This window comes from Oncorhynchus masou, chromosome 11 (genome assembly GCF_036934945.1).
Source record: "Oncorhynchus masou masou isolate Uvic2021 chromosome 11, UVic_Omas_1.1, whole genome shotgun sequence".
Classification (NCBI taxonomy): Eukaryota; Metazoa; Chordata; class Actinopteri; order Salmoniformes; family Salmonidae; genus Oncorhynchus; species Oncorhynchus masou.
In genome coordinates this window covers 54,828,159-54,855,139 of record NC_088222.1, presented here as the reverse complement: position 1 = coordinate 54,855,139, position 26,981 = coordinate 54,828,159, and the positions used below count along the sequence as shown (strand labels likewise).

General features: G+C 45.7%; 1 pseudogene; it reads left to right on the top strand.

The window, feature by feature from the left end:
• Window positions 1-779: 779 nt before the first annotated feature.
• LOC135548011 (dapper homolog 1-like) lies at window positions 780-26,662 on the top strand (annotated as a pseudogene).
• Window positions 26,663-26,981: the final 319 nt, after the last annotated feature.

The following is a 26,981-nucleotide window of genomic DNA, read 5'->3' as shown; positions in this document are numbered from 1 at the left end:
GCAAATGTCACCGCTCTGTGGAGATCTTTACATTTGCTATAATAATCTGCGCTGAATCTTGAACATAATTGTTCACGTACACTATGCATTTTTAATGTAATCACAAATGCATTAGGTTGTGTTAATAGATGAAGCACAGATATTGTAAGTTGTTGTATAACTACGCAATAGGCATATCTGATACAAAGTATTCCATGAATGTTGTGCTTTTAAATGGTTGAAAGCGTAGTGATAACACGTTGAGAATTCAACAAACTTCTGGCTGTCTTTTTGAATGGATGAATAAAGGTTGAAGTCTCATTGATCAACATCTCAACCCAATATAATCAAAATATCCACGTTGAAATTACATGGTGTGCCCAATGGGACATCTCTGGTAGGAAAATGCGCATATTGTTTTATGCGGATTTTAGAATATGAAAATCGCATGAAAATCTGTCACCTATTGGATGGAGACCTAGCTGGTGACTGCAATGGGTTTAGGCGAGGTAGCCAGAGAATGTGCATGGATTTTCATTAAAGGCTGGCCTGGTACAACTTGATCAACGTGTTCCGCTCCCTTGGTGTCAACTTTTACGCATTAAAATTGTCAGAGGGAATATGATGTTGCAAGCAATGGAATACTAAGGAGAGCCCAGTGTCCAATGACATCTTAAAGAGTAGAATACCTTTTGAATATTAACTATTTTGATGTTCTGGGCAACCAATGGACCCTCGGAAAAGGCCGGGCATGCTAATGTCAAATTGACAGCTGCGGAATTGGAATCCAGCAACAGCATTGAGCCAGCAGGAGGAATGGGTTCGGTTCTGGCTACAATGTTGCGCAGCTGTAACCTAACGCTTGCTGTGGCTACTTCGAATATCATGAATATCAAAGACTGAAGTAACTTTGAAATTAAAGAATATATGCAGAACATTTAGCCGTACTTGGATACTAAATAGGAAGGAACGGCTGAAAAACGATCGAAGAAGAGTCAAAGAGCAAGGAGAACGATGTACGGAGCATTTTCTTTCCCAATGACAGCGGAGCGCAGACGGAATAAGGAGCGCCTTGAGGCGAGTTTGGCCGGTATATGTGAGTTGGAGCTACTGAAACAGAGCCAGGAATGCCTAGTGCTCAGCGCCCTCTCCATCCGGGACTCTGTCCCAGGACGCCCGGCATGGGGCAACCTCCAGCCGACCCGGCCTTCTCCCGACACAGCCAACTGTGCGCTGGAGGACTTGAGTTATAGGCGCCAGCCGGTAAGACTTTCGTATTTGACTTAAAATTGCATATTAAATCGATAAAACATTTTCGTATCGATCTAATTCATAGTTTCTTGTTGGACATTTTTTAAATCAATTTTGGTATTAGTGCGTGGTTATGCTTTTTGTGCTCTTGGAATGAAATTGGCTCATAGCCTAGTGTATCTGTGCTGAATAACAGTACCATCACAAATGTTGACCCGACACCCACATAGAGTGTGCTCAGAGCGCGCGTGACCATTTAAGGCAAACTTGGTGTATTCTGCGCTTGTGTTTTTTCATTCCATTGTCTATTGACGCTGTTTCGAAAAATATGTTCACCTGGCTATATTTTCGATATCAAGTCTTGTTTTGAAAAGGTCGGACCGTGCCCACCATCATACTGTAGCATCCACCCTGAAGGTTGTTCATAGTTTCGGGATAATCTTAGTGTCCACCATTGGTTGGGACACCTGTCAATTATTTATCGAGCCTACTCGGTAATAATCCTATGATGAACTATAATATCTCCATATCTTTTATTGTGTTTTACAATTCGTATTTATCTTTCTGGTGATTATTTATTTAGGCCTATTGCAGGTTATCTCCTGGCTGCTTTTTTAAGAGACATTGGCCGAATTCTATGAATTACCTAGGCTTAATTAGGTATGCCTAAAACACATGTTAAAATATTTTTAGAAGTTAAGATATTTGTGCAGTCATTGCACAGGCAGTTGTTCATTGACCAAGATATGTTGCCTGGCTACCCAGACTCCTTGCTCTGGAAATACACTGCCATGCCCATGGATATTAGTTTATTCTCAGCAATAAGTCTTGATCTGACTACCTTCCCGACCCTTCACCAAATGAGAACACATTCCGGGCCATCTGATTGGTCCAGAAACCGATGGGTTGGGCCAGAGCCAGAATACATGTAGGTAAAGTGGCCGTTTGAAAATTATCCTTGCTATCAAGGATCCTTGGGACATCCCTACCCCATTGAAGTTGAAATGTAAAATGGTAAGGGTTAAGGTTTCGAGTTTGGTTCTCTGTGGCTCACTTGGTAGAGCATGGCACATACAACTCCAGGATCGTAGGTTTCACGACCCACTGAGGCCATCAATATGGAAAATGTATACATTCATGACTGTTAATCGTTTTGGCTAATAGTGTCAGCTAAATAGCACATATTATAGGTAAGGGTTATAGTTAAGGTGAGGGTAGGGGTTAATATTAGGGTTTAGGGTTTAGGGTAGGGACTTCCCAAAGATTCCGGATAGCATTGGCCATTAGATAATTCGTAATTAGCTTTGATACTCTGATTGGTTAGAGACAATCCAATCGCTGATGACCTTTTACAAGCCCCTCTTGCCCCTTGTCACCATAAAAGTGTTGGGAAGATCAGCTCTTTTTACTGACTCTGAAATTTTCGACTCGTTCAGTCAAAAGAATAAATCTTTCGACTCATTTAGTTCATTTGAGTCAGTAATGCCCAGAGCATACAGGACCCAATACCAGCCAACGATGAACTGAAAACTCAAAAGACCGAAAGAGTCTACAAGCCTCTCGTTCACATGTCCTTCGTCATAGGGGGCTTATTGGAGCCGTCATTTGTGATGGAGACTTGTAAACGTGGGCTTTAAACTATTTACATTTGATTGCTAGTCATACAACAAACATACTTTTTTTTAGACATTTGAAACGAGGTCTGGTTGTGGCCGCAACCGGACTAGATTGTGAACGACTCTTGGCGGAGGGCATTGCTTGTCTGCCGTGAGGGTGATGAGCACAATATTGTCCGTGGACTTCAGCCACCCAAATGGTTCGTTCTCGAGTTCCAGTTTGTTGAGCAGAGGTCGTCTATGTTTTGGTTCTACAAAGCTGTGTCTATAATAACATTCAATATTCAATTAATTGCATTCATTCTTGCACCACGCGATCAACTATCAGTCTGTTTCTTCTGCCTGCTGCCGGCAGCATGATCTATTTTCCCATCGTGCCGGTGAAATTAACAACTTAAATGATACGGGTCACTCAGAAAAACAAATCATGACTCTCGAATCAGTAAAAAGAATAGTTAAAAAAGAACAAATCGTTCATGAACTGCACATCAATACATCACAAACGATGGACTGGATGGATTGCAGTCTCTGACTAAAGTATGTTGCAAATGACAGAGCAGGGGAAGAATTTGCTGTGAGTTGTCAGGCTACAAGTGCTGTACTTGATGAAAGTGTTGCTATCGCCTCATGGTCTTGGGTGGTCTCCATAAAGCATGGATTACAATAGCATTGGTAAACAAACAAGACAGGACAACATGTGCAAATTCTGCATAAAGTATTATTTTCTCCATTGATTAAATTGGTGATACGGGGATAACCTGGACATGGCTTAGAAAATTTGCCACGGGCTGCTAAAATAAGAACCACATATATATATTTATTTTTACCTCCCTTTTTCTCCCCAACTTCATGGTATCCAATTGTTAGTAGCTACTATTTTGTCTCATCGCTACAACTCCTGTACGGGCTCGGGAGAGACAAAGGTCGAAAGTCATGCGCCCTCCGAAACACAACCCAACCAAGCCGCACTGCTTCTTAACACAGCGCGCATCCAACCGGGAAGCCAGCCGCACCAATGTGTCGGAGGAAACACCGTGCACCTGGCGACCTTGGTTAGCGTGCACTGCGCCCGGCCCGCCACAGGAGTCGCTGCTGCACGATATCCCTACCGGCCAAACCCTCCCTAACCCGGACGACGCTAGGCCAATTGTGCGTCGCCCCACGGACCTCCTGGTCGCGCCGGTTAGGGTGCAGCTAGCGCTGCAGTGCCCTTAAATGAACCACTGTGCCACCCGGGAGGCCCCTGAACCATATATTTTATGTTAATTACAATTTACTTGCCCCGGCAATGAACTATCTCGCTGCCTATAAATAGCATCTTAAAAATGGCCTCCAGCATCAAGCGAGAAATTATATGTGAATGTAATCTAAATGGTTTCCTTGCCTTTTAGCTTTCCATCTAATATAGACTGAAAAACGACACGCATGACTTGCACACAACCCCTATATAGAGGTCACTTTAAATCTCTGTCTCTTTCTCAGTCGCTTCGGGACACTGTGTGAAGAATAGCCACAGATTAACTGGAATATTGATAGGCCATTGCTCCTGTGTTGTTCATTTTGCATCGTTCGGTGCCCCGGGTGGTCGAGGTTTGCGCGTTTTAGACCATTCCATTGGTCCACATAGTGAGTCATGCAAAACAAACTCACTCACCTTGTGGGCAATTTGGTTAGGCGCTAATGCTTGAAATATTTTTGAAGAATTGTCTTTGTGGGTTTTAAACAATAAATCCTTCAAAATGTTCATTATGTGGACTATCCAGTATGACTATCTGATGATTTTATATGACTATTTCTACATAAAAGAAAGATATTGGGCCATGCTGTTTCGGGGCCCAGATTAAGCCTAATCCTAAAAAGCATGTTTACCGGAGATTCTCAATTTTAAGTCATTTTTGTCCAATACTAAATCAGCGCAGCACGAGTTATTCCTGGCCCACAATATACGCACCAAGCAACAGATCGGCAATCACTATTTCTCCAAATGCTTTCCTACATGTCACAAATCCATCATTGGGAGCAGATCTCCAATGGAGGAGCTATTCATTAAGTTACGTAGTGGTCAATCAATAGGGAATAAGGATTTTGCCATCTGACCTCCTCCCCACACAAAGGGCTGTGCATCCCAAATGGCACCTTATTCGCTATATAGTGCACTAATTATGACCAGAACATATGGGGCTCTGGTCAAAAGTAGAATGTAAGGCATAGGGTGTTATTTGGGACACATCCAAGCTGACCCATTGCAGATAGCCTGCTCTTAGACGAGACCTCACATCTGCCTGATTCATAACCAAACAGTGCTTGATTCTCCTTCTGTAGTGTGATAAAGATAAGGCAATAACCAGGGCCAGGTGTAAGGGACTGCTGTGTGTTTGTTTGTGTGACTCTGTGTGTGGGCATGTGTCTGTGTGTGTCACAGGAGAAAGTTGAGTGTGTGTGAGGAAGATGCTGCCATGTGGTTAAGGTTGGAGGTGTGTACGTGCCATGTGCGTGCCATGTGCGTATGAGTTTGTGTGTGTGTGTGCGTGTGTATTTGTGCGTGAGCAGACCCTCCAGGTTTATTCCTGAGGCAGTGGTGCTGACAGCCATCTTAAAACAGACAACAGCTGGGAAATCACATATGGTCCCCATTTCAGAGGAGAAGTGTGTGTTTGTGTGTGTGCTTAAAAGAGAAAACGGATGAATGTGTTTGCGTGTGTATATGGAGGGGGGATTGGAGGACAGATTGTGTGTATTGTATTTGTGATATCTAATCAGTGCTGCTATGTGATATCAATGTATGTGTGGGAATGTTATTGAAATAATATGGTTGTGTGTGTGTGTGGGCGCACGCGTGTGTGTGAATGTGCATGTGTTTGTCCTCCCATTAGCAGGCTGTACTGTAAGCCCCCCCATGGAGCCTCTTGCAGCTGTGTGGCCATGTGTCACCGGAGCTTCTCATATTGTGACACTCACACCCTACTCTAATGTGTGTGTGTGGGTGGGTGTGTGTGTGTTTGTGTAGCCTGTGTGTGTTTTGTGTGTTTCATGCCTTGCTGTGTTGGGTAAACATTGTGGAGTGTCAGGCGAGTGTGTGTACAGAATCAAAGCAGTAGAGCGAGAGAGAGAGAGAAGGGGGGTTGTTGTCACTTCTCTCTTGTTGTGGGATCTCTAGACACACTCTGGGGTGAAGTTTCCCCTAGGTACACATCTAGGATCAGATTCCTCTCCCCAATCTTAAACATAACCATTAGTGTCTATGGACAACTTCACCCTACTCCCTCTACACATAGTTCCAGGGATGAGGGGAGTGGGTAGAAGCTCCAAACCACTGACGTAGGGTCAGATCTTTTCCATTCCCCTAATGGTTTGTATAAGGGAGTAATCTGATCCCAGATCTATGGCTAATGACAACCTTGACCTCGAACCCTCCACCATCTCCAACCTCCTGAAAAGATCCCCCATGTTGGCTTGAGGTGAAAATACGTACAATTATGGATCTCCTCTATCACCACCACCACCACCCCCCAGCTCCACGGAGGCCGACTACCCACCTCAGTAGCCAGCTTCAGGGCTCCCTGCTAGGCCTCGCTGAGCAGCAGGCTGCCTTCCCTCCCCTGCTGGGAGTTGGAGGATAAAGCAGAGGCATAATTAGCCGTACTCAGTGCTGAGAGAAGCTGTTAGCGGTTGTTAGCAGTGAGCCGCGATGCAGGCTGTTAATAATTGATGGGAACAAAAGGTTTAATTGCACAGGAATCCTGCCTGAAGAGAGACATAAGTGGAAGCCGGGATGAGGAGTGTGTGTGGACTCGAATGGAGCATGCTTGTGGGTGTATTGTAGCTGGGTAGAAAGGGATAGGAAGTTGTAATGTATTGTAGTGCTGGTGTCTGTCTGTTAGGGTGAGTGTTTTTTGGGGAGTGTGAAAGGGAGAAAACGGGATAGGAGATGGCTGAATAATTGATTAAGGGAGATGGAGATGCTTGTGGAGATTGATTTAGTGTTGCTCTAAGGGGATTGCTGTGTGACTTGCCTTCAATCTCTCTCACTCAGTCGCTCCTCCGAACTCTCTCTTTCTCTCCTTCTTTCTCTCAATTCAATTTCAATTTAAGGGGCTTTATTGGCATGGGAAACATATCTCCTTTTTTCTCTCCTGTCCTTTTCCCCTCATTTTCTTTTTCTCTTTTTCTCTCCCTCTCTATCTCACTTTGTTGCCGTGACAACGCTAGGGGTGTTACGTCTTAGGGTTTACCTAACAAGCTTAAGCCTGTGTCCCAAATGGCATCCTATTCCCTTTATAGTGCACTACTTTTGACCAGGACCTATGGGGAATATGGTGCCATTTGGGATGCACAGTCAGAGTTGATTTTACTTTGGGTGCTTCCAGCAGGCCCTTTGGGGGCCCCCGTCATCAGCAAACACAAACACACCACTGTGATTTGACCTGTCAGAGGGCCCTGCACAAAGGCAGCGTGGCCTCCCGCGTACTCACACTACACTGCTCCACACCGCACCACACCACTGCACAGTGTGGGGGCTTCTGTTTGAGCTGGATGGTTTTGTGCCCTCCAGTGCGGTCTGTATGCACGTGCGTGTGATTGAGCGAGAGTGTGTGAATGCGGGTGTGTGCACACTATTGAACAACTCACAAAGCAAAAAAGTCTATACAGTTAAGCACAATGTGACTTCATTCAGCTGCACCACTCTGGAAACTCTGTGTGCATGTCCCCAATGGTACCATATTCCCTATATAGTCCACTCCTTTTGACCAGGGCCCATAGTAACCCAGCAATATAATACTTTATTAAAGGATAAACCCACTTCAAAACGATATTTTGGTATTTTGTTCTTAAGTCACACACTGTTGATACAATCCCAAAATGTTTTGATTGTCAGCAGTCAAGTTTTCAAGATATTTTACATTCAAGAAGCAATGTGAAGCAACTTGCCACATCATCAAGATGATGCCGAACTAGAAGAAATATGGGAAGGTTCGAGGCCCTCAGGAGAGGTACTAGGAGTTAGGCTAGACTCCCAGAACTTGCAGGGAGAATGCATCTAGATTTAATCACTTTTTAAAGATGGCTTGAATCATTTAGACTAGGGAGATGAAATGTGGGGAGGGGGAGAGAAAGATGCTTTACTGTAACTCAAGGCAATTGCTGTTTATTAATATGTTTTAGATTATGAGCGTTAATAATGATGGGAAACAAAGGTTTTAACGCTGAATTTAGCTTTAAGATTATTTTGAGAAACCGGTCCCAAAGCTACTTACAGGCGCAATTAGGGTTAAGTGCTTTGCTCAAGGGCACAGTGACCGATTTGTCACACAGTCAGCTAAGGGATTTGAACCAGTGACTTTTCAGTTATTGAACTAACGCTCTTAACCGCAAGACTACCACCGCCTTGTGCGTGTGGGGTGCGTGCGTGCAAGAATTACCTGAGTTAATGTCATGCGCTTGATAAAAGGACCTGTGTGTGGGTTGAGGAGCAACTCATGTGAGACCGCATCGGTTCAATAGGCCCTTGCTTCCTTTATACACATATACACCTCACAGCCTCTGTGTGTAATCCCTAAGATCAAACCTCTGTAAACCCTACACAGGTCAAACTACAAAGGCTCTGGTCCTTGGATTAACACTCCAAGTGCACCAGTCAACTCCACTTACAATCTGTTTAGTTCACATGGAGAATAGGGAAGTGTTTCCCTGCTCTAGCGGGCTTTTGTTCCAGCCCAGAACTATCTGTCGTAGTACTAAATCAAATCAAATTGTACTTGTCACATGTGCCAAATACAACAGGTATAGACCTTAGGGTGAAATTCTAACTTACGAGCCCCTAACTGACAGTGCAGTTTAAAAAAATATGGATAAGAGATAAAAGTAACAAGTAATTAAAGAGGAGCAGTAAAACATACAATATATACTGGGGGGTGCCGGTACATAGTCAATGTGCGGGGGCACCGGTTAGTTGAGGTAGTATGTAAGTGTAGGTAGAGTTAATTAAAGTGACTATTCTTAGATGACAACAGAGAGTGGCAGAGGTGTGGAGAGGGGAGGGGGGCAATGTGAATAGTCTGGGTAACCATTTGACTAGATGTTCAAGAGTCTTATGGCTTGGGGGTAGAAGCTGTTTAGAAGCCTCTTGGACCTAGACATGATGCTCCGGTACCGCTTGCTGTGTGGTAGCAGAGAGAACAGTCTATAACTAGGGGGGCTGGAGTCTTTGACAATTTTCAAGGCCTTCCTCTGACACCGCCTGGTATAGAGGTCCTGGATAGCAGGAAGCTTGGCCCCAGCGATGTATTGGGCCGTTCATACTACCCTCTGTAGTGCTTTGTGGTCGGAGGCTGAGCAGTTGCCAAACCAGTCAGGATGCTCTCGATGGTGCAGCTCTAAAACCTTTTGGGGATCTGAGGACCCATGCCAAATCTTTTCAGTCTCCTGAGGGGGAATAGGTTTTGTCGTGCCCTCTTCACGACTGTCATGGTGTGCTTGGACCATGTTAGTTTGTTGGTGATGTGGACACCAAGGAACTTGAAGCTCTCAACCTGCTCCACTGCAGCCCCATCGATGAGAATGGGTGTGTGCTCCGTCCTCTTTTTCCTGTAGTCCACAATCATCTCCTTTGACTTGATCACGTTGAGGGAGAGTTGTTCCTTCTATGCAGGTGGGAAAGGGCAGTGTGGAGTGCAATAGACTTCATCATCTGTGGATCTGTTGGGGCATATGCAAATTGGACTGGGTCTAGGGTTTCTGGGATGATGGTGTTGATGTGAGCCATGACCAGCCTTTCAAAGCACTTCATGGCTACAAACATGAGTGCTACGGGTCGGTAGTCATTTAGGCAGGTTACCTTAGTGTTCTTGGTCACAGGGACTATGATGGTCTGCTTAAAACATGCTGGTATTATAGACTCGGACAGAGAGAGGTTGAAAATGTCAGTGAAGAGACTTGCTAGTCAGTGCATGCTCGGAGTACACATCCTGGCAATCCATCTGGCCCTGCGGCCTTGTGAATGTTGACCTGTCTAAAGGTCTTACTCACATCGGCTGCGGAGAGTGTGATCGCATAGTCTTCCGGGACAGCTGGTGCTCTCATACCATGCTTCAGTGTTATTTGCCTCGAAGCGAGCATAGAAGTAGTTTAGCTCATCCGGTAGGCTCGTGTCACTGGGCAGCTCTCGGCTGTGCTTCCCTTTGTAGTCTGTAATGGTTTGCAGGCCCTGCCACAACTGACGAGCGTCAGAGCTGGTGTAGTACTTTTAAAAAGCATTTTTATTTCACCTTTATTTAACCAGGTAGGCAAGTTGAGAACAAGTTCTCATTTACAATTGCGACCTGGCCAAGATAAAGCAAAGCAGTTCGACACATACAACGACACAGAGTTACACATGGAGTAAAACAAACATACAGTCAATAATACAGTATAAACAAGTCTATATACGATGTGAGCAAATGAGGTGAGATAAGGGAGGTAAAGGCAAAAAAAGGCCATGGTGGCAAAGTAAATACAATATAGCAAATAAAACACTGGAATGGTAGATTTTCAGTGGAAGAATGTGCAAATTAGAAATAAAAATAATGGGGTGCAAAGGAGCAAAATAAATAAATGAATAAAATATATACAGTAGGGAAAGAGGTAGTTGTTTGGGCTAAATTATAGGTGGGATACGTACAGGTGCAGTAATCTGTGAGCTGCTCTCTAAGTCCTGTATTGATGCTTTGCCTGTTTGATGGTTCGTCGGAGTGCATAGCGGGATTTCTTATAAGCTTCCGGGCTAGAGACCCTCTCCTTGAAAGTGGCCGCTCTAGCCTTTAGCTCAGTGCGGATGCTGCCTCTAATCCATGGTTTCTGGTTGGGGTATGTAAGTATGGTCACTGTGGGGGCGACGTCATTGATGCAGATGTGGTGTATTGGAGTCTGTGCTAGCAAAACAGTCCTGTAGCTTAGCATCTGCTTCATCTGACCACTTTTTATTGATCTAGTCACTGGTGCTTCCTGCTTTAATTTTTGATTGTAAGCAGGAATCAGGAGGATGGAATTATGGTCAGATTTGCCAAATGGAGGGAGAGTTTGTATGCATCTCTGTGTGTTGAGTAAAGGTGGTCCAGAGTTATTTTCCCTCTGGTTGCACATTTAACATGCTGATAGAAATGAGGTAAAACTGATTTAAGTTTCCCTGCATTTAAGTCCCCGGCTACTAGGTGCGCCACCTCTTGGTGAGCGTTTTCTTTTTTGCTTATGGCAGAATACAGCTCATTCAATACTTTCTTGTTGCCAGCCTCTGACTGTGATGATATGTAAACAGCTTCTTTTTTTGCTTATCCCCTTGTCTTACCAGACGGATCCTGCCATACCAGACTCATTCAATAAGATGTTACTTCCCGGATCTTTGTGACTAAAGCCTCAGCTCATTAGCATGACTGTTTCTGAAAATCGAAATAAAATGAAAATAAACAGCTTCAAAGAATATAGATGAGAAAAATATGCTTTTGAACCATAGGACTAATTTGTGGTCTGCATAGCATTTTGATCATGAGAAACTTTTCTAACCAAATAAATAAAATAATTTACCTTTGAAGAGCTTCTGATGTTTTCAATGGCTCTCAGTTACAAAAATACCTTCTGTGTGTAGATATCGTGCACCAGCTGTTGTTTACAAAAATACATAGACCGCCTCCCCTTGTCTTACCAGACGCCACTGTTCTATCCTGCCAGTACATTGTATAACCAGACAGCTGTATGTTGATATTGTCGTTGTTCAGCCACGACTCTGTGAAGAATAAGATGTTACAGTTTTTAATGTCCTGTTGGTAGTTTAATCTTCCCAATACCTCGTCCATTTTATTGTCCAAAGATTGCATGTTTGCGAGCAGAATTGAGGGGTGTGGGGGTTTATTCGATCGCCTCCTACTCCTCAGAAGGCAGCCCGCCCTCCGGCCTCTCTTTCTCCGCCGCCTCTTCACGCAGATCACGGGGGTCGGGGCCTGTTCCCGAGGGAGCTGTATGTCCTCCGCCTCGGTCTCGTCGAAGTCGTGAAAAAAGAAAAAGGATTCCGCTTGTCTGTGGTGAGTAATCGCAGTCCTCATGTCCAGAAGTTATTATCGTTATAAGTGACAGTAGTTGCAACATTATGCACAAAAATAGTACAAAGTTAAGTTACAAACAACGCAGATAAACAAACAAAAAAACACAATCAGTTGGGGGCACGTAAAACATCTGCCTTCTGCTCCGGCGTCATTATTACCCTGATAACCTCAAATTAGTTAGTGTTCATCAATCACCCTCTCTAACTCTTGTGTTCATCAATCACCCGCTCTAACATCTTATCCCTCCCACTTATTTTCCCTCCTCCTCCTCCTCCTCCACCTCCTCCAGTTCAGCAGTTAGAGTTCCTCTGAGCACAAAACCTGACTCAGTCCAGAGAGAGAAATGGTGGAGGGGGTAGTGAGAGACTGACATCCCAGGGTGGTATGTTTACATCCCTTGTTCCCCCCTCTTCCCTGAGGTTGTTGGACCACCCCTGCCCCTGACTGGAGTGGCGGGGCCTGCTCCTTGTCCGATGAATCGCTCCACTGTGGAACCCTGGAGGGGAGAGAGGAAGGGGGAAAGGACAGGCCACTGGGGTTATAGGAAGGGGGTGACAGTTTTGGAGCTGACATTTTGTCAGAGTGATTGACACATGGATTTAACAGACAAAAAACGAATTTGTGATGAAAGGATACATCTCTCTATTTAATGCGGTCTTGATCTCTCTCTTTTCAATTGAACTCAAAAAACCTTATTGATTTAGAAGGTTAGAGCACTTACATTGTCAAAGCAAACACAAAACAAGGATGGTTGGGTAAGACAGGATGATCTTTCTCTCTTCTCTCTCTTCTCTGTTTCTCCTTCTCTCTATTTACATCTCTCTCCCCAACTCTTCCTCTCTTCCTCCATTTCAGCCTCTACCCTTTCCTCTTGCCCTTCTTTCCAGTAAGTTCCCCATGTTTAGCTGGATGGATCAGCATGCCTGTGTTTTCACCCCACAGCTCCCTTGCTTTTATATGGTACTTTTTACTGGGTGAGAAATACCTGATTCAAACAGGGATGCCCAGTTCGTTCTCAGCTGCACTGTGGAAACCGTCCCCACTTCATCAGATGTTTGGCTCCCCTGGCGAGTCTAACAGCTGTGTGTGTGTGTCGTGTGTGTTGGGTTGTAAAATGTGTGGGTTTGCATTTGACATGTACAATGTGTGCAGGTGTGTGTTGTCAGTGTCAGCTTGTATGCCCACATACACCTGACATCAGCATAATTCCCCCTCTCTTTCTCCTCTGTATAAAATATGGCACATTATCTCTGCCATATTACCCAGCAGGCTTTTCTGCCTTCTCAGCTGGTGGAACATTGCCGATGTTACGAGCCAGCAGTGTGTTTGTGTGTGTGTGTGTGTGTGATTCAGCAGTGATTAAAACCTTGCTCCCACTATCTCCTCTCGGACATTCCTAGAAAAAGTAAGTCAATGCTGAATTTGTATTTTTATCCCTCACCTGAACCAACAAGATGTGTATAAACTGTCTTTCAGAACAATCCTAATGGTCAAAAAGCGATATATTAACTGATTAGAACAAGTTAAGTGCTATAAATCAGCTCTTTACTGTTCAATGTGTATATGGAAACTTTTAGATTTGGTCTCAGATCATGGTAAGCATGTAAGGTTGGAGAAATCAGCTTACTCTGTACACATATAGGGTTGAGTTGTTCCTCATTTGCCCTCTCTCACTCTGTCTACCCCCTCTCTCTTTTTCTCTCTTTCTCCCTCGCTTCCCTGCTGTGAGCATTTCGGTAAATGAACGCTCGATTGGTTGATTGATTATGCAATTTATTTATTGATTGAGTAAGAGATGCTCAAGGTTTGCCTCCTATAATGCTTCACTAAGAGATTTGAGAGTGGTTGTCTTGTATTTTACTCCCCCCTCTCTCCCTCTCCCTCTTCTCTCTCTCTCTGGTTCTCCTTCTGCCTGTAATATATTCGTAATATATTTGGTACTGCTGTGCAGCTCATGGGGCGAAGGCTGAGGCCTGTTGTTTTGACAGTTCTAACCTCCTCCAAAGCCGATGCTGTTCCCATCCTTCACCAACCATTTGTTTGAGAGATTTGGCAGAGGCTTTGTGTGCCCGTGTATGTGTGTGTGTGTGTGTGTGCCCGTGTGTGTGTGTGTGTGTGTGTGTGTGTGTGTGTGTGTGTGTGTGTGTGTGTGTGTGTGTGTGTGTGTGTGTGTGTGTGTGTGTGTGTGTGTGTGTGTGTGTGTGTGTGCCCGTGTGTGTGTGCATGCGCAACCGTGTATGTATATCCTCGTATCTCAGTGTACATCTGCCTGTGGGGGGAATGACGTGTTACTATTCCACTGTTTTGTTCATTAAAAAATATATTGTCACAGAGGTGCAGTGAAATGTTGTTTTACAGGGTCAGCCATAGTAGTACAGCACCCCTGGAGCAAATTATGGTTAGGTGCCTTGCTCAAGGGCCCATCAGCAGATCTTTTCACCTTGTCGGCTCGGGTATTCAAACCAGCCACCTTTCGGTTACTGGCCCAACACTCTATCCGCTAGGCTACCTGCCGTGTGTTGTAATAGTAGTCATCAAATGTGAAGGTTGTTTGCGATCTGGCATTGTCTCTGGCTTTGTTTCTGACCCTGGGAGATGAGACCGTGTGTGTGCGTGTGTGTGTGTGTAGAACATCCAAATACAGTCTCTAACCCTGATTCTATTTCTCTCTTTGTGTTCCAGAACAGTCTACAGTGTAGACCTTGGGGTCTGATGGCATCTCTGGAGCAGCAGGTTGGAGAGATGAGGGTTAACACAGCGGATAACGCTGTGGAGCCCCCGACTGACATGGTGGACAATCGGCCCCGCTCAGGTAACATAACACTACACAAATTGGACCCTTGAGTATGGTTGCAAAATTCCCAGGTTTTCCAGATATCACGGTTTCAAGATTCCTGGAACAGGGAATAAGCAGGAAATCTGGGAATCCTCCAACTGGGATTTCTGGAAAACCTGTGATGGTAAAGTTACCAGCATTTTGCAAACTTTTCCGTAAGCCATTTGTTCAATCTATCATCTTTCTGCTAAACAAAACCTAGACATTGTCGGATAGTATGACAGAAAGTGTAAATTATGTGATCTACTATGTGTAACGGGAGTGGTTGCGAGGTGAGTATCCTTACCCAAGACCAGAAGACTGGTCCTATAAGCTCCTATAAGCTAAACTACAGGACTGTTTTGCTATCACAGACTGGAACATGTTCCAGGATTCTTCCGATGGCATTGAGGAGTCCACCACATCAGTCACTGGCTTTAAGTACATCAATAAGTGCATCGAGAACGTTGTCCCCACAGTCACTGTACGTACGTACCCAAACCAGAAGCCATGGATAACAGGCAGCATTCACACTGAGCTAAAGGGCAGAGCTTCCAATTTCAAGGTGCGGGACTCTAACCCGGAAGCTGACAAGAAATCCTACCATGCCCTGCGACGAACCATCAAACAGGCAAAGCGTCAATACTGGGCTGAGATTGAATCATACTACACCGGCTCAGACGCTCGTCAAAAGTGGCAGGGCTTGCAAACTATTACAGACTACAAAGGGAAGCACAGCCACGAGCTGCCCAGCTGCACAGACACTAGCCTACTAGATGAGCTAAATAACTTATGCTTGCTTCAAGGCAAGTAACAATGAAACATGGTATGAGAGCCCCAGCTGTACCAGAAGACTGTGTGATCACACTCTCCGCAGCCGATGTGAGTAAGACCTTTAAACATTCACATGGCCGCGGGGCCAGATGGATTACCTGGATGTGTACTCAGAGCATGCCCGGACCAACTGGCAAGTGTCTTCACTGACATTTTCAACCTGACCATGTGTGTAATACCTACATGTTTCAAGCAGACCACCATAGTCCCTCTGCCCAATAACACAAAGGCAACCTGCCTAAATGACTACAGACCCGTAGCACTCACGTCTGTAGCCATGAAGTGCTTTGAAAGGATGGTAATGACTCACATCAACACCATTATCCCAGAAACCCTAGACCCACTCCAATTTGCATACCGCCCAAACAGATCCACAGATGATGCGATCTCTACTGCACTCCACACTGCCGTTTCCCACCTGGACAATAGGAACACTTATGTGAGAATGCTATTAATTGACTACAGCTCAGCGTTCAACACCATAGTACCCTCAAAGCTCATCACTAAACTAAGGATCCTGGGACTAAACACCTCCCTCTGCAACTGGATCCTGGACATCCTGACAGGCTGCCCCCTGGTGATGAGGGTAGGTAGCAACACATCTGCCACGCTGATCCTCAACACTGGAGCTCCCCAGGGGTGCATGCTCAGTCCCCTCCTGTACTCCCTGTTCACCCACGACTGCATGGCCAGGCACGACTCCAACACCATCATTAACTTTGCAGATGACACAACAGGGTTGGCCTGATCACTGACAATGATGAGACAGCCTATAGGGAGGAAGTCAGAGACCTAGCCGGGAGGTGCCAGGAAACTACAGTGGACAACAGGAAAAGGAGGACCGAGTATGCCCCCATTCTCATCGACGAGGCTGTAGTGGAGTAGGTTGAGAGCATTAAGTTCCTTGGTGTCCACATCACCAACAAACTAGAATGGTCCAAACACACCAAGACAGTCGTGAAGAGGGCACGACAAAGCCTATTCCCTTTCAGGAAACTAAAAAGGTTTGGCATGGGTCCTGAGATCATCAAAAGGTTTTAGAGCTGCAACATCGAGAGCATCCTGACTGGTTGCATCACTGCCTGGTACGGCAATTGCTCGGCCTCCGACCGCAAGGCACTACAGAGGGTAGTGCGTACGGCCCAGTACATCACTGGGGCTAAGCCACCTTCCATCCAGGAACTCTACACCAGGCGGTTTCAGAGGAAGGCCCTAGAATTGTCAAAGACCCCAGTCATAGACTCTTTTCTCTACTACCGCATGGCAAGCGGTACCGGAGTGCCAAGTCTAGGACAAAAAGGCTTCTCAACAGTTTTTACCCCCAAGCCATAAGACTCCTGAACAGGTATCAAATGGCTACCCGGACTATCTGCATTGTGTGCCCCCCCTAACCCCTCTTTACACTGCTGCTACTCTCTGTTTATCATATATGCACAGTCACTTTAAATATACATTCATGTACATATGTACATACTTCCTCAATTGGCCCGACCACCCAGTGCTCCGCACATTGGCTAACCGGGCTATCTGCATTGTGTCCCGCCACCCACCACCCGCCAACCCCTCTTTACGCTACTGCTACTCTCTGGTCATCATATATGCATAGTCACTTTAACCATATCTACATGTACATACTACCCCAATCAGCCTGACTAACCAGTGTCTGTATGTAGCCTCGCTACTTTTATAGCCTCGCTACTGTATATAGCCTGTCTTTTGACTGTTGTTTTATTTCTTTACCTACCTATTGTTCACCTAATACCTTTTTTGCACTATTGGTTAGAACCTGTAAGTAAGCAATTCACTGTAAGGTCTACACCTGTTGTATTCGACGCACGTGACAAATAAACTTTGATTTGATAAGCTAATGCCTAGTCTTTAGCTCAGTGGGCTAACACAGTCTTGTAGTGAGCAGGACACCCAGCTTCCAACCCAGTCTGTCACATATGCATGGTAGTGAGTAAGTAAGTCAAGGTACTATTCACACGTAGCGGGGATAGGCCTAACCATGAGCCTGCTCTAGTTCCAACCCTCCATGCTCTAGTTCCATCTGTACACATCACCATCTGATGCTGAGGCAGAGAGAGAGATTACCAAGGCCCATCTAGTTTCTCTCCTCGGCTCAGAGGCCGACATCATTATATGAGGTGGTTTGGTAGCCTGGCAGCAACAAAAGCAGGCAGACACGTCTGCTCTATTTTAGAATGGTAACTTAAATTACCCCACAGTGGGCCTATTACTGCTCCATATAGCTATCTCACCCTCTAACTCACCTCACTCTTACTGTATAGTACTGTATATTTCACAATAGGTCGGTGTCGTTTAAGATGAGGGAGGACGATAATAATTTTTCTGACCATGGTCTTATTTCTATTACAGCATATTGGTTGACTGTCATTCATATTCCATTCACCCAGCTCAATGTAACATTGATTGGTTTTAGCTACTACATGAAACTCAAATTTTCCATTTACCCATCCTGTGGGTACTACAACCTAGCCTATGAATGACATGTTGCAACTTAGGTGCACAGGTAGTGAGAAATTTAAATAATCAAGGTGACACAGTGAGTGACACATTCAATACCGCCTTGCACACTCTTGCCTGCATCTAGCTGATCTCAGGTGTGATAATTCGTCAAAAGTTTCTATTGGAAAAATGCAGGTATGTTTATCCCCATTTCGTTCTGTTTGCTTCCGTGTAAGGTTTTTCAACAGAATCGGCGGTATGAATACACCCATGATCAAACACAATTCACTGTCACAGTGGCCACATACAAACATTGTGATCACTTTGATCATTGTAGCTATAATCTTTCTCGCATTTATGCGCTCTCCTCCTCTCATCTATTCCCTGGCTTTTACTTCAGTGCACAACACATCAGCTGTCTGTAACCAGGCGAAAAAACCTTTCCAAGCCAAACCTTCATATCATAAGCGCTAACTGCTACACAGCCTACATCATTATCACCATTATTAGCTAAAGTTATAGTCAACATACCTACTCGTAGTAAACCCGCTACAATCATGCAGTACAGTCAGTAAGCAGTGTTAGCAGTTACATGGGTGAGCCGCAGGTGGCAATAAATTAATAAAACCAAAAGCTTACCTTGACTTGGAAGAGTTCAAGTGATAGCCATAGCGATCTAGCTAGCATCCCTCTCTTGAGACGGGTGTTTGAGTGGGCTAAACTAGCTAGCTGTTTTTGCTAGCTAAGTGAAAGTGAAAAAAACATACAACAAAATATCTCTCTCCCTCTCTCTTTTGAAGAAATTAATTTGTTCAAAACTGTTCAACTATTGTCTTTCTCTCTCTTTGAGTCAGCTATTCACCACATTTTATGCACTGCGGTGCTAGCTAACGGTAGCTTATGCTTTCAGCACTAGATTCATTCTCTTATCCTTTGATTGGGTGTACACCATAATCAGTTCATGCTGCAAGAGCTCTGATAGGTTGGAGGGCGTCCTCCGGAAGTTGTCATAATTACTGTGTAAGTCTATGGAATGGCGTGAGAACTATGAGCCTCCTAGGTTTTGTATTGAAGTCAATGTACCCAGAGGATGACGGAAATTAGCTGTCCTCCGGCTACACCATGGAGCAAACCCTACAGAGTGCTGTTGAGGCTACTGTTAGCCTTCATTGCAAAACAATGTGTTTTAATCTATTATTTGGTGATGTGAGTGTATTTAGTATAGTTTTATCTATAAAGGATAACTTTTTAAATATTTCACTATTTTTATGAAATTCACTGAGGACGATGGTTTTCCCCTTCCTCCTCTGAGAAGCCTCCACTGATATTGAGGGACTGTCTAGGGACTGTCTAGGGCTGCGCTGCTTGTGTTCTTTGTGAATCAAAGCAGGAAACAGTTCCAAAGCCCACATTAAGTTGATAAATGCATTCAGTTTTCCGAGGGAGCATTTTTGCTGAGAGTTTAAAATGACTTGGCTTGAAGAGCTGTAAGCCGTCCAACGGAAATGTACTTTCAGCTCCCGCCGAAAGATGCCAGGAGTATAAAATCCACGGCTAATATTGGGTCAATTACTACAATGTATGCACAGCCGGCGGGCCATTTTGAAGATTGAGGATGGCACATTGAAAAACACTTTGAGAAGCCTTGAGAGTTTAAAAAAGGAAACATTGAGAGGCAACAAATGCCTTGAGGAATGCGTAAATGACTAACCTGCCGTTCACTTTCAACATGGAAAAACATTGGAATACAAGGCCGCAGTATATCTGCTAACAGTCCTGTCTTCATAACGGAATGTTCATCAGCTGTAGTCACACACAAATAAATGCTGTGTGAGTCTTTTGAGTGGGGTTACTCTTTTGATCCAGACCTGACTACCAGCTCAACTCTCTGTTGTTGTTATTTTCGGGACCCAAATTTTTATCTTGAGAAAGACAATAATAAACAAAAAAGGAAAAGCTCACTAAAAAAAATTACAATTCAATCTATAGAGAGGCCAATATAAGAGGGAACCACCCGCCTACAGCTGACAAAGTTTCAAAAGTGGTAGATACAAATGAAAATGGCAGGTTCTTTCTTTTCAAATCAGTTAGTGTTTTGGTTCATAAGAAAAGTAAACAATACAATGTATGCATACCCAATAACTGTAGAAACAACCATCCACAGGAACTACATACTGTTGCCCTTGCATACCAGTACTCCCAAATCGTCATTTGGCTGAAACGTGACTGGTATTGGCCCTGTGTGGCTCAGTTGGTAAGAGCATGGAGGTAGCAAAGTTAAGGTTGTGTTGGTTAATTTCCCGCAGGGACCTCATACACATACGAAAAATGTATGCGTTCACTGTACTGTAAGTCGCTTCAGATAAAAACATCTGTTAAATTGTATGCATGTGTGTTTGCAGGATTCTATGAGCTGAGTGAGCGCCTGTCTCCCATGGGTCTGTCTGATTCCTCTGGGTTTGGAGAGCCCTCCCCCAGCACTGCCCGAGCCATCCGCATGGTCTACGCCAACGACAGGCCCAAATCAGCCGGTAAGTGACGACACACGCACACACACACCAGTGGAGGCTGCTGAGGGGAGGACGGCTCATAATAAATGCTGGAACGGAGCAAATGGAATGACATGGAACACATGTTTGATATCGTTGATACTGTTCCGCGTCTGCCATTACCACGAGCCCGTCCTCCCCAATTAAGGTGGCACCAACCTCCTGTGACAAACACACCATGCAAATGCAGTACAATCAATATAGCCTACAGGCATACCTAAGCGAAGAATTCAATGGATTTTAGTAGTGTTTTTTATTCAGTTTCAATAACGTCACAGTTGCTCAGCAAATGCATTCACCCAGATATAGAGCAATATCTATTTATATTCTTGGGCATCTGTTTGATTAGGTCAGACCACATAGTTACTAAATGTATATTAGTCCACATAGACAGTGCAAGATGGCAACAATGATGCCAACAATGATGCCAAGCTGGCACTAAGTCCCCCACAGCGGCCAGCAGAAGCACATTAGAGCCAGACGCCATCAGACTCAATCAGCACTCTCAAATAGCCCAGACTATAAGGAGTTCTGGACGTGCGTCAAAACAAACACAAACCCTTTGGGTTGCATTAAAGCGAAGGACCTATACTAATGGATTCTCTTCCACTTGAGTTCCCCTCCGTAATTGGCTTCTAGCTATTAGATGAGGAAGATGTGCTCTTAAAGGTACACATGTTTAAGTTGTATAGTATTGCATTGTACTTTTCTTTTCTGGACAATGCACTTCAATATCAAAGTTTGGCAGATGTTTTGTCAAGAAACCAGGCATGGGATTTGGACATAACTGTATCTTGGCATGAGACTACTTTTGAGGTCTGAACAAGTGTAATGTCCATTTAAAATCAGTGGCTGCATCCCACATGGCATCATATTTCCAATATAGTACATTAAACAGGGAATAGGGTACTATTTGGGACACAATGTTTTGTATAAGGAACTTGTAAATAAAAGGGGACATCTTGTGCCCAGTGACATAGATAAATGAGGGGACTGGTTGTGCTGGTGAAGGGGTGAAAGGAGAGTCTGCTTGTTCTGGCTTTGATGTGTAATTGCATCAGTGGACTGTCCTGCCGTGATTATGTAGAGGCCTTGATTATAGTCATGGGATTTAGACATGGCTGCCGTGTGCATACTCAGTCGGAGAGAGAAAACAGAAAGAGAAAAAGACCCACTGTACCATGTTAGAGACACACGCGCACACGCACACGCACACGCACACACACACACACACACACACACACACACACACACACACACACACACACACACACACACACACACACACACACACACACACACAATGCCAGACATAAATCAGGATACAGGAGACAGTAATATGTTAAAGTGCAGGTTAGTTGGTCTGGCCTTGACTGTGGCTAGCTGATGTTACTTAAAGGAATGCTTCCCAGTGGGAAACAGGCAGACCAGCTTAGGGAAGACAGAGGTTGTGTCCCAAAATGGCACCCAATACCCTTTTATAGTGCATTACTTTAGTGTGACATAGAGTTGAGTAGAGTCCCGGTGTCCTACCTCAGCTGTTTATTCTATCTGTGTGTAAGGATGATTCAACAGAACACTGTGTCTGCGCTGCGCTCTGTTGAAAAGTAGTGCACTCATTAAGTGATAATGCCCTAGAAGCCCGTGGTTTGGAGGATATATTGGCACGGGTGTTGTTAGACCCGGGATGAAGTCGAGGGCATTTTATACAACAGTATACCAACATATTAAAATAGTGATTGACATATTTTCATTAAAAAATTGATTTTGATTAATTTATTCATGGTATTTTCTTCCTTCCATGAAACCAACACAATTTAGGGTTGCTACCCAAGGCGGCTGGTCATTTTGGTTTTATTTTTTTAAATTTTTTTTATTTTACCTTTATTTAACCAGGCAAGTCAGTTAAGAACACATTCTTATTTTCAATGATGGCCTGGGAACAGTGGGTTAACTGCCTGTTCAGGGGCAGAACGACAGATTTGTACCTTGTCAGCTCGGGGATTTGAACTTGCAACCTTTTGGTTACTAGTCCAACGTTCTAACCACTAGGCTACCCTGCCGCCCCAAATGGTGGTAGCAGATATTTAAAAAATACTTTATTTGAAAAAAAAAACCAACAACTTTCATTTGAACTGATTTTACTCAATGAAACAATACCTTCACGTTGTTATCCCCACAGCTCAGCGAGCGAGTTAGTTCATGTATGTTACTATGACAACCAGACCAACTTGTTGTTTGTCTTGTCCGTACACTTCCTATGATGAGGTGGAAATCAAAATGTTAACAATGTTGCAAAGGTCAGAGAGGCAGTCAGCAAGGTTTATGCACATTTCCGCTGTTGAAAAACAAATGTTAGGCTTAAAGAAATGGGAAATAATGTCCAGACTCTTTTATTTTATTTTTTTTACAGTGGATGAGCTCATAGGACAGTAGATTGCGCAGTGAGATGGAACAGTGAATCGGCATTTCACCATCATAGCCGGTGGTAGGTGTGAACTAGACACTGTCTGGGATGCGGTTTTAACCCATCAGCATCCAGGATTAGACCCACCCGTTGTTTAAATAGGGAATACATGCGATAAAGAGATCAGTCAAACTCGACCACAACAATGGAAATGCCATGGAAACGTGTGGGGGAAAAAAATCCCGATTCTCATCATTTTCCCCCCACCAACATTAACCAACATTAAGGCTATTTATTAAGGCTATATATGTGTATGTGTTTATATGTGTATTTCACCGATCAACTGCATTACAGTTACAAACGACTTTGACAACCAACACCAATTTATGTATGCTAGCTATGCTACCAGCTTATTCAAACAGGACTTAGCATAGCAGTCACTTCTTCTAAACCTGAAAAGGTTATTCTAAATGTTAGGCAGCGAAAACAGCCAAATATGATATCCAAATCGGAGTTGAGTTACCACATGGTGGACCTGCTACGATACATCAATCACGACTGATTTGACTGATATCCATATTTGTTGAATGTGCGCCAATCCGGTGTCCTCCTTCTATACCCCACGGTCTGTGTTCTATCGACCTCTTTACCGCATCTATGGGGTGCCTTTTAGAACACAGCCTGTGTTCCGTCTGTAGCCGTTGGACACAATAAGCAGTGTCCGGTGTTCCTGCAGCTGTGTGTATTGTACTCACAGCTAGTTCACATTAGTGGGTTGTTTACCTACTTCCCACGACCTACCCCGTTTTTAAAAAAAGGGTTCCAAAAAGGTTATTCAGCAGTCCACATAGGAGAACCCTTCTTTGGTTCCAGGTAGAACCCTTTTTGGTTCTAGGGAGATCACAATTGACCGGTTAGTGACGACTATGAGGACACTCGAAGAACCCTTTTAGGTTCTAGATAGCACCTTCTTTCTCCGAAGAGTGTAAATTGAATTGAATTAAATACATTTTCTTAATCCCACGTGGGGAAATTGGATTTGTCACCAGCAAGACACATACAGCAACAACATACACATGCATACATTGGATACACATAGACAGAGCACTGATGGCTGGTGAAACAAGCACAACATCCTTGTATTATTGTATTAGTCCCTTGGCTTAGCCAGCACCCGTGTGTTGTTATTCATCTGGGATAAGGGTTAAGTCTCAGTTGTGGTTAGAAACATTTGTTTACCTGCAGGGTTACAATAACATTTTAAGGGGTTTAGGTGGATCAGGTGACAGATGCTCTCGTTCCTTTCCATAGTGTGCCAACAACCATTGATTTGTGCGTTTTTGACAGTGATGACAACATCACGCTTTAGACGCAGCCTTAGCCTATGTCTGTGGGGTTCTCTCTATTGCTGTGTCACAATCACAATGGTTCTGTTTTCCAGGGGAAATCTTCGGGGCCAATCGGGACAGACAGCCAGAATCTGGGTCCCGCCCCACAGTCCCCCGCTCGTTCTCAGCCCCCTACCCCACCCTGGAGGGCATCGCCGAAGGGGAGGGGGAAGATGAGGCCTGGCCCTGGGACACCAGCAAGGGGCCTGAAGGAGTGCTGGAGCTGGGGGGAGATACGGTGGAGGGGGAGCCCACGGAGGAGGACTACCGCCAGGCCCAGCGTGTGGAGACCTACATCCTGGGTTTGATCCAGCGCCGTGCCCTGCCCCTCCGGCCCTGCAAGCCCCGCACCAGCCTGGGTCTGCACGAGGCCCGCACCGCCATCACCGTGGCCCGCCAAAGCAGCGTTTGCCGCAAGGAACCCGATCCTCGGCCAGCCACTGACTCCATCCCTGACCATCACCCCCACTCCAATCCCCACCACGCCACTGCTGCGGTTTCCCCCAGCAGTTACGAGCATCCCCCTCCATCCTGGGCCTGCCGCAGCCTGGACCAGGAGCCTTTTGCAGTCATGGCCCTGGTCCCTGAGGACCCCCCTCACCACCACCACCAGCACCCCCACCCCCACTACCCCCAATCCAGGCAGACCCCCCTGGTCAACACCTGCTCTGCCTCCCTGGACTACCCCTGCGGCGAAGCTCCATCCCAGGAACCTAGCAGCAGTGAGCCCGACTCACCCCAGCAATTCCACAATGGCTACCCGGCCCTGCCCCCATTGCGCTCGCCTCCTCCGCCAGACGAGCAGTTGGTCAACGCCCAGTATATCCCTGCCCAACCATTCCGGGCCACCACCACCAGGGCCTCTGCACACTCCCACAAGGGGCCCAAACCCAGCCGGGGCACCTATTATCCAGAGAGAGGCTCCCAACAGCAGCCGGCCCCACAGCAGCTGCAGCAGACCAAGTCTAGAACCGCTGCCAAGAAGTGTCGCTTCAGTGAAGAGAGGGAGAGGGAAAGGGAGAAGGAGAGAGAGAAAGAAAGAGACAGGGAGAGAGAGGGACAGGGAGCGAGAGATGGAGCGGCCGGGAGGCTCCAAGAAGCCTGGACGACGGGCCTGCAGGTCCCAGTCAGAGAACAGTCTCAATGGGCAGAGGGGGGTCCCTGAACGCAAGTACAACACGGTGGAGAGAGACGGGGGAGGGTCAGGGAGCAGCCGCGGGAGCCAGTCCAAGGGGAAGAGGCCCCAGCCGGGCAGCGCCGGCTGCCGCCGCTGGCGCTCCACCCTGGATCTCAGCCAGGACGAAGCTGAGCAGCCTCCAATGCCAACCCCAATGCCCCCAGCCGACCATGGCTCCAGGCGCATCCGCAAACCCCGTCCCCCACCTTACACCTATGTCAACCCCCTGCCCCATCATCATCCCCACCACCCCCATCTGGAGTACCTGGACCGGGATCGTACGTACCTGTGTCGGCCCGAGGAGGGCTACGCACACCCGGGGCAGGGTGAATCTGAGTCGAGTCTGAGTGAAGCCGACACGCCAGCTTCCAGCTCGCTGTCCAGCGATTCAGACGAGAGCGGCGGTCTGGTGTGGCCCCAGCAGCTGCCCCCTCAGCTCTCCTCCCCCACGTTGCCCTCCGCCCCGGCTGGGGCCCCCCTGCAGCCCAAAGCCTTCGTCAAGATCAAGGCCTCACATGCGCTCAAAAAGAAGATCCTGCGCTTCCGCACGGGCTCCCTCAAAATCATGACCACCGTTTAGAGTGCTACCCTGCACCAGTGTGGAGAATCAGCAGTGGGGATTAAGACACTTTAGTGACTCTCGCTATACATGGTTTCCTTTGAGGAGTAGCACTGTCATTTTTGGAGAACAGCGGATATATAAGACAGCGAACATAACTCAGTGCACTGCCTAACTGTACATGCATACATAGATTCTTTAGCTTTCAGTGCAGCCTTCACAGGCCTCAGATCTGCCAACAACTCTCCTGTAAACTCTGATCTCTGATCAGTGCAGCCTTCACAGGCCTCAGATCTGCCAACAACTCTCCTGTAAACTCTGATCTCTGATCAGTGCAGCCTTCACAGGCCTCAGATCTGCCAAAACTCTCCTGTAAACTCTGATCTCTGATCAGTGCAGCTTTTTGCTGTTGCCTGAGCCCAGCCATTTGAGGTCTGAGATAATATGATTTGTGGCTTGATTTGGTGCTGGTGGTCATTTTAGTGACTGAAGTGGGCACAAAACTGAGATCCAGAGATTAAGCACCCCCATCCCCCCCTTCTAAAAAGACCTTGCACCCTGTCCCTCCCGACTAACAGAGAGTACTGTGAACATGATATGAGCCCTGTGATGTGACCTGTGTCTCAGCATCAATGTGTCTGTAGCCTAGGTTGCATTCCAGGCTGACTACATGGCAGACATTAAATTGCATCAACCAATGGATACATGTCATGTCATCAACTGCATAACGCAGTCGGGCATCAGATTGCTAAATCATAACATATGGTTAGCTGATATGTTACACACCTACAGTATCCAGGTGTTGTGAGATCAGGCACATGTCTGCAATGTAGCCTGGAAAGTGGCCCTCCTCTGCACATGCTCAC